Here is a 9,375-nt window from a genome sequence, read left to right on the forward strand (position 1 = left end):
TTGGAAAGCACATCAGAATTACTTGATGTTGATATGGTATCACTGATGGTGCTTTCCAAAATAAAGGCCTTTTTAAATTGCCCATATACGACATTTGAAATCGTTAAAGGTAAGTCAATTGTGGACCATTTAAAAAGGCCTTTATTTTGGAAAGCACCATCAGAATGACTTGATACTGATATGGTATCACTGTGGGGTTGTATCCCGTTGATCTAAATTGGAATGACCCAGTGGAAACAGCAATTGTCCATTTTAGAGCATTTTGAAATCACTGAAAGTTTGGTCATATATGGGCAGTTTAAAAAAGCCTTTATTTTGGAAAGCACCATCAGAATGTCTTGATACTGATATGGTATCACTGTGGGGTTGTATACTGTTGATCTAAAGTGGGATGACCCAGTGGAAACAGCAATTCATTTTAGAGCAATTTGAAATCACTGAAAGTTTTGTCGTATATTGTCAATTTAAAAAGGCCTTTATTTTGGAAAGCACCATCCGAATGAGATGATATAGATATTGTATCACTGTGGGGTTGTATACTGTTGATCTAAAGTGGAATGACCCCGTGGAAACGGCAATTTTCAATTTTAGAGCAGTTTGAAATCACTGACAGTTTGGTCGTATATGGGCAATTTAAAAAGGCCTTTATTTTGGAAAGCACCATCAGAATTAATTGATATAGATATTGTATCACTGTTGTGTTGTATACTGTTGATCTAAAGTGGAATGACCCAGTGGAAAAGCAATTTTCCATTTTAGAGCATTTTGAAATCACTGAAAGTTTGGTCGTATATGGGCAATTTAAAAAGGCCTTTATTTTGGAAAGCACCATCAGAATGACTTGATACTTATATGGTATCACTCTGGGGTTGTATCCCGTTGATCTAAAGTGGAATGACCCAGTGGAAACAGCAATTTTCCATTTTAGAGCATTTTGAAATTACTGAAAGTTTGGTCGTATATGGGCAATTTAAAAAGGCCTTTATTTTGGAAAGCACCATCAGAATGACTTGATACTGATGTGGTATCACTGTTGTGTTGTATACTGTTGATCTAAAGTGGAATGACCCAGTGGAAAAGCAATTTTCCATTTTAGAGCATTTTGAAATCGCTGAAAGTTTGGTCGTATATGGGCAATTTAAAAAGGCCTTTATTTTGGAAATCACCATCAGAATGACTTGATATTCATATGGTATCACTGTGGCGTTGTTCACCGTTGATCTAAAGTGGAATGACCCCGTGGAAACAGAAATTTTCAATTTTAGAGCAGTTTGAAATCACTGAAAGTTTTGTCGTATATGGGCAATTTAAAAAGGCCTTTATTTTGGAAAGCACCATCAGAATGAATTGATATAGATATTGTATCAATGTGGGGTTGTTTACTGTTGATCTAAAGTGGAATGACCCAGTGGATACAGCAATTTTCCATTTTAGAGCAGTTTGAAATCACTGAAATTTTTTTCGTATATGGGATATTTAAAATGGCCTTTATTTTGGAAAGCACCATCAGAATGACTTGATACTGATATAGTATCACTGTGGGGTTGCATACTGTTGATCTAAAGTGGAATGACCCAGTGGAAACAGCAATTTTTAATTGTATAGCAGTTTGAAATCACTGAAAGTTTTGTCGTATTTGGGCAATTTAAAAAGGCCTTTATTTTGGAAAGCACCATCAGAATAACTTGATACTGATATGGTATCACTGTGGGGTTGTATACTGTCTATCTAAAGTGGAATGACCCAGTGGAAACAGCAATTTTCCATTTTAGAGCATTTTGAAATCACTGACAGTTTGGTAGTATATGGGCAATTTAAAAAGGCCTTTATTTTGGAAAGCACCCTCAGAATGACTTGATATTGATATGGTATCACTGTGGGACTGTATACTGTTGATGCAAAGTAGAATGACCCAGTGGAAACAGCAATTGTTCATTTTAGAGCATTTTGAAATCACTGAAAGTTTGGCCGTATATGGGCAATTTAAAAAGGCCTTTATTTTGGAAAGCACCATCAGAATGATTTGAAATTGATATGGTATCAATTTGGGGTTGTATACTGTTGATCTAAAGTGGAATGACCCAGTGGAAACAGCAATTTTCCATTTTAGAGCATTTTGAAATCACTGAAAGTTTGGTCGTATATGGGCAGTTTAAAAAAGCCTTTATTTTGGAAAGCACATCAGAATTACTTGATGTTGATATGGTATCACTGATGGTGCTTTCCAAAATAAAGGCCTTTTTTAAATTGCCCATATACAACATTTGAAATCGTTAAAGGTAAGTCAATTGTGGACCATTTAAAAAGGCCTTTATTTTGGAAAGCACCATCAGAATGACTTGATACTTAAATGGTATCACTGTGGGGTTGTATACTGTTGATCTAAAGTGGAAAGACCCAGTGGAAACAGCAATTTTCTATTTTAGAGCAGTTTGAAATCACTGACATTTTGGTAGTATATGGGCAATATAAAAAGGCCTTTATTTTGGAAAGCCCCATTAGAATGACTTGATACTTATATGGTATCACTGTGGGGTTGTATACTGTTGATCTAAAGTGGAATGACCCAGTGGAAACAGCAATTTTCCATTTTAGAGCAGTTTTAAATCACTGAAAGTTTTGTCGTATATGGACAATTTAAAAAGGCCTTTATTTTGGAAAGCACCATCAGAATGACTTGATACTGATATGGTATCACTGTGGGGTTGTATACTGTTGATCTAAAGTGGAATGACCCAGTGGAAACAGCAATTTTCCATTTTAGAGCAGTTTGAAATCACTGAAAGTTTGGTCGTATATGGGCAATTTAAAAAGGCCTTTATTTTGGAAAGCACCATCAGAATGAATTGATATAGATATTGTATCACTGTGGGGTTGTATACTGTTGATCTAAAGTGGAATGACCCAGTGGAAACAGCAATTTTCCATTTTAGAGCAGTTTGAAATCACTTACATTTTGGTAGTATATAGGCAATTTAAAAAGGCCTTTATTTTGGAAAGCACCATCAGAATGACTTCATACTAATATGGTATCACTGTGGGGTTCTAGACTGTTGATCTAAAGTGGAATGACCCAGTGGAAACAGCAATTTTTCATTTTATAGCAGTTTGAAATCACTGAAAGTTTTGTCGTATATGGGCAATTTAAAAAGGCCTTTATTTTGGAAAGCACCATCAGAATGACTTGATACTGATATGGTATCACTGTGGGGTTGTATACTGTCTATCTAAAGTGGAATGACCCAGTGGAAACAGCAATTTTCCATTTTAGAGCATTTTGAAATTACTGAAAGTTTGGTCGTATATGGGCAATTTAAAAAGGCCTTTATTTTGGAAAGCACCATCAGAATGAATTGATATAGATATTGTATCACTGTGGGGTTGTATACTGTTGATCTAAAGTGGAATGACCCAGTGGAAACAGCAATTTTCCATTTTAGAGCAGTTTGAAATCACTGAAAGTTTTGTCGTATATGGGCAATTTAAAAAGGTCTTTATTTTGGAAAGCACCATCAGAAGACTTGATACTGCTGTGGTATCACTGTGGGGTTGTATACTGTTGATCTAAAGTGGAATGACCCAGTGGAAACAGCAATTTTCCATTTTAGAGCATTTTGAAATCGCTGAAAGTTTGGTCGTATATGGGCAATTTAAAAAGGCCTTTATTTTGGAAAGCACCATCAGAATGACTTGATATTCATATGGTATCACTGTGGCGTTGTTCACCGTTGATCTAAAGTGGAATGACCCCGTGGAAACAGCAATTTTCAATTTTAGAGCAGTTTGAAATCACTGAAAGTTTTGTCGTATATGGGCAATTTAAAAAGGCCTTTATTTTGGAAAGCACCGTTAGAATGACTTGATACTGATGTGGTATCACTGTGGGGTTGTATACTGTTGATCTAAAGTGGAATGACCCAGTGGAAACAGCAATTTTCCATTTTAGAGCAGTTTGAAATCACTGAAAGTTTTGTCGTATATGGGCAATTTAAAAAGGCCTTTATTTTGGAAAGCACCATCAAAATGACTTGATACTGATATGGTATCACTGTGGGGTTGTATATTGTTGATCTAAAGTCGAATGACCTAGTGGAAACAGCAATTTTCCATTTTAGAGCATTTTGAAATCACTGAAATATTGGTCGTATATGGGCAATTTAAAAAGGCCTTTATTTTGGAAAGCACCATCAGAATGACTTGTAATTGATATCACTGTGGGGATGTGTACTGTTGATCTAAAGTGGAATGACCCAGTGGAAACAGCAATTTTCCATTTTAGAGCATTTTGAAATCACTGACATTTTGGTAGTATATGGGCAATTTAAAAAGAACTTTATTTTAGAAAGCACCAGCAGAATGACTTGATACTGATATGGTATCACTGTGGGGTTGTATACTGTTGATATAACGTGGAATGACCCAGTGGAAACTGTCATGTTCCTGGGAAGGTGTTTAACCCACGACATGAAGAACCATCACAGGACAAAGGCAGAAAGTTCAAACAATGATTTATTAAACCTAACAAAGTGTCCTGGAGATATCCAACTGCAAAGTAGTCGGCAAGAGTCCAAAAGCCAGCAGGGAGGGCAGACGGTGTGACGGGGTGCGTCCAGGAGAGGGAGCCAGATGATGGCGGCAGAGGGCAAGTGGAGGAGGAGAGGTTAACCTTGAGTGTGTAATCCAGGCGGGTTATGGTGACTTCCAGGTAGGTACATCCATCAGTGGTTCAGTGATTCCAAGTATCTGTGAGTAGTTAATCATCCAGCGATGTGAAGTGGTTCCCTCTCCTCTTAAATAGAGCTATGCTGCGGTTGATTAGAGGATCTGCAGCTGCCGCTGATCGGTAATGCCCCGCAGCTGGTGAGTGCCCTCTCCTGGAATGACAGTCTTACAAAGATGTTGTGGAGAAGAGGGAGTACTCACCCCGTCACACAACAGAAACAGCAATTTTCCATTTTAGAGCATTTTGAAATCACAGACAGTTTGGTAGTATATGGGCAATTTAAAAAGGCCTTTATTTTGGAAAGCACCATCAGAATGACTTGATATTGATTTGGTATCACTGTGGGGCTGTATACTGTTGATGCAAAGTTGAATGACCCAGTGGAAACAGCAATTGTTCATTTTAGAGCATTTTGAAATCACTGAAAGTTTGGTCGTATATGGGCAATTTAAAAAGGCCTTTATTTTGGAAAGCACATCAGAATTACTTGATGTTGATATGGTATCACTGATGGTGCTTTCCAAAATAAAGGCCTTTTTAAATTGCCCATATACGACATTTGAAATCGTTAAAGGTAAGTCAATTGTGGACCATTTAAAAAGGCCTTTATTTTGGAAAGCACCATCAGAATGACTTGATACTGATATGGTATCACTGTGGGGTTGTATCCCGTTGATCTAAAGTGGAATGACCCAGTGGAAACAGCAATTTTCCATTTTAAAGCATTTTGAAATTACTGAAAGTTTGGTCGTATATGGGCAATTTAAAAAGGCCTTTATTTTGGAAAGCACCATCAGAATGAATTGATATAGACATTGTATCACTGTGGGGTTGTATACTGTTGATCTAAAGTGGAATGACCCAGTGGAAACAGCAATTGTTCATTTTAGAGCAGTTTGAAATCACTGAAAGTTTTGTCGTATATGGGCAATTTAAAAAGGCCTTTATTTTGGAAAGCACCATCAGAATGACTTGATACTGATATGGTATCACTGTGGGGTTGTATACTGTTGATCTAAAGTGGAAAGACCCAGTGGAAACAGCAATTTTTCATTTTAGAGCATTTTGAAATCGCTGAAAGTTTGGTCGTATATGGGCAATTTAAAAAGGCCTTTATTTTGGAAAGCACCATCAGAATGACTTGATATTCATGTGGTATCACTGTGGCATTGTTCACTGTTGATCTAAAGTGGAATGACCCCGTGGAAACAGCAATTTTCAATTTTATAGCAGTTTGAAATCACTGAAAGTTTTGTCGTATATGGGCAATTTAAAAATGCCTTTATTTTGGAAAGCACCATTAGAATGACTTGATACTGATATGGTATCACTGTGGGGTTGTATACTGTTGATCTAAAGTGGAATGACCCAGTGGAAACCGCAATTTTCCATTTTAGAGCAGTTTGAAATCACTGAAAGTTTCGTCGTATATGGTCGTATATGGGCAATTTAAAAAGGCCTTTATTTTGGAAAGCACCATCAGAATGAATTGATATAGATATTGTATCACTGTGGGGTTGTATACTGTTGATCTAAAGTGCAATGACCCAGTGGAAACAGCCATTTTCCATTTTAGAGCAGTTTGAAATCACTGAAAGTTTTGTTGTATATGGGCAATTTAAAAAGGCCTTTATTTTGGAAAGCACCATCAGAATGACTTGATACTGATATGGTATCACTGTGGGGTTGTATACTGTTGATCTAAAGTGGAATGACCCAGTGGAAACAGCAATTTTCCATTTTAGAGCAGTTTGAAATCTCTGACATTTTGGTAGTATATGGGCAATTTAAAAAGGCCTTTATTTTGGAAAGCACCATCAGAATGACTTGATACTGATATGTATCACTGTGGGGTTGTATACTGTCTATCTAAATTGGAATGACCCAGTGGAAACAGCAATTTTCCATTTTAGAGCATTTTGAAATCACTGAAAGTTTGGTCATATATGGGCAGTTTAAAAAAGCCTTTATTTTGGAAAGCACCATCAGATTGACTTGATACTGATATGGTATCACTGTGGGGTTGTATACTGTTGATCTAAAGTGGGATGACCCAGTGGAAACAGCAATTCATTTCATAGCAGTTTGAAATCACTGAAAGTTTTGTCGTATATGGGCAATTTAAAAAGGCTTTTATTTTGGAAAGCACCATCAGAATGACTTGATACTGATATGGTATCTCTGTGGGGTTGTATACTGTCTATCTAAAGTGGAATGACCCAGTGGAAACAGCAATTTTCCATTTTAGAGCATTTTGAAATCACTGAAAGTTTGGTTGTATATGGGCAGTTTAAAAAAGCCTTTATTTTGGAAAGCACATCAGAATTACTAAATGTTGATATGGTATCACTGATGGTGCTTTCCAAAATAAAGGCCTTTTTAAATTGCCCATATACGACATTTGAAATCGTTAAAGGTAAGTCAATTGTGGACCATTTAAAAAGGCCTTTATTTTGGAAAGCACCATCAGAATGACTTGATACTGATATGGTATCACTGTGGGGTTGTATCCCGTTGATCTAAAGTGGAATGACCCAGTGGAAACAGCAATTTTCCATTTTAGAGCATTTTGAAATTACTGAAAGTTTGGTCGTATATGGGCAATTTAAAAAGGCCTTTATTTTGGAAAGCACCATCAGAATGAGTTGATATTAGGGCTGCAACTAACGATTATTTTCATAATCGATTAATCTGTCGATTATTTTTTCGATTAATCGATTAATCGGTTTGTTATTGTTTAGCTATTTAACCTATACAAGTGATGGATGCATTTCAGTTAAGAACAAAAAAACATAAGAGAATTGTGCAGTTGACTGCAATCTATTTTATTGCACATGAACACAGTCAGCAGTATAAAATGAGCTAAACAGTGCAAAATATCAGTCCAGAATAATTTTTAGCATTAGCTGGAAGCCTGCTCCTTCCACCATGGATAGTGGCCTCATGTCTTTTACCAGCATGTTTAGAATAGAGTTTGTAAGTGGTATGAATTGCTGGGGGGTGAGTGTCTTCTTCCCCATGTAGTTGTCCATCGTTGCTTGTTTTTTTCTGCATAAGAAACACAAATAGACTGAAATAAGTACACATATAAAATAAAGCACCACACACACTACAACACTAAATCAATATTATATTATTTGAATTAATTAACAATATACAGTGATCATTTATTTTGAGGGTTACGTTCTACAAAATAGCCCGCAACAGGAGATATTCAGAAAAAAAGTAAAACATTTTTACTATTAAAAAGCTCTAAGTAAGAAGCTCATGAGGTTTTTACTTTGAGTCGGGAGTGTTTAAATTAGCCAGAGAAATGTGAAAAATGTTTATTTTGTGTAATACTGTTTAAGAAACATGATAAAAATGTGTTGTGAGGCGTTTTACAGCGTTAGATAGTAAAACAGCCTTTTAATAGTAAAAAAATGACTTTTTCTGAATTTCTCCTGTATTTAAAAATTGAAAGTGTACAACTATGCCACGTTATATTCACCTGGACACAGCTTGTCTGTATATTTTTCTCCGCGGAGTTGTCCTTTTTTGAATGAGGAACATAGTTATGGGTTTGTGCCGTTTTTCTCTTAACGAGAACATTCTTATAAACAGACGTGCTAAATTTGGCAAGCGCATGATACACAACACGGAGGAGATTCACGATTGCATCTAGTCAATCAGAAGTAGAACACCGCAGACTGACGCGACAAAAAAACATGTTTAACATCCACTATAACGAACTCAGCTAAAACACTAAGTCCAGCTTGTTTATTTTCTGTTACTTACCGGGCTGGCTCTTCCAAATGACGGCTCACTTGACCGCGGTGCTCTTCCTCTGCTGCATCAGCCCCCACATGCTTTCGTCTCAAATGTGCTCCCATACTCGTGAGGTTTTTGTCCGGGGTTTCTCTTCAGTTTTGTCGCTTCTATTTTTCTTCCGTATTTCCTCTTGTTCCGCCATCTCTCACAGCAAGATGAGCGTCAGTAACGTGATACGTCATGAAAACCGAGGGCACCCATTGGCTCATTTCTTCTTCTACGGCTCCACTGGTAGATCAGTGGCTCATTACTGCCACACACTGGCGGCAAATTTAACAGCTTGTAACCGATGTCAGATTGTGGTAAAAAATAGACTTTATGCGGTAAAATATGATTATTAAACAACTAATCGATGACTAAAAAAGTTGTTAACTATTTTAATAATCGATTATAATCGATTAAATCGATTAGTTGTTTCAGCTCTAAATAAAAACAACCTTTGAATTAGGTTTTTGCAGCCCTGCATTTCTTCAACTGAAAGATTACATTCAGAAATGAATGAGAAAATGATCCAATTTGTAATTCCATCTTATTTTCTTCTTTGTCCTGGTTTAAATTTATTTGATATTTATGTGCAGTGATTATTTGTTTGCATGATGCAGAAAAACCATAAAACTGGCAAGCAGCATTTTCTTTGATATGTCAAGGCTTAGTAAGTCATTTAAGATTTCACATGGGAGCATTTGTGACAGTGGTTCCTGCTCACTTGGTCCTCATAAGAAAATGAAATGCCCCAGTTTTGCTACTGCTTGGTTCACTGTCACAACCATTAATCCAGTAGTTATTTATGTGGTCTTTTCTAGGTGAGTGACATTTTCTGTCAGAAAGCATTATGTGCAGCA

At 36.6% G+C, this 9,375-nt stretch overlaps 1 long non-coding RNA gene across 1 annotated transcript; it reads right to left on the bottom strand.

The window, feature by feature from the left end:
- Nucleotides 1–7,530: 7,530 nt before the first annotated feature.
- Nucleotides 7,531–8,694, bottom strand: LOC139070754 (uncharacterized). The gene is made up of 2 exons (XR_011521219.1): nucleotides 8,501–8,694; nucleotides 7,531–7,771 (listed from the first exon to the last, which is right to left on the bottom strand). It is a non-coding gene; the product is annotated as an uncharacterized lncRNA (long non-coding RNA).
- Nucleotides 8,695–9,375: the final 681 nt, after the last annotated feature.

Source organism: Nothobranchius furzeri, chromosome 7, assembly GCF_043380555.1.
Source record: "Nothobranchius furzeri strain GRZ-AD chromosome 7, NfurGRZ-RIMD1, whole genome shotgun sequence".
In the NCBI taxonomy this organism is placed as follows: Eukaryota; Metazoa; Chordata; class Actinopteri; order Cyprinodontiformes; family Nothobranchiidae; genus Nothobranchius; species Nothobranchius furzeri.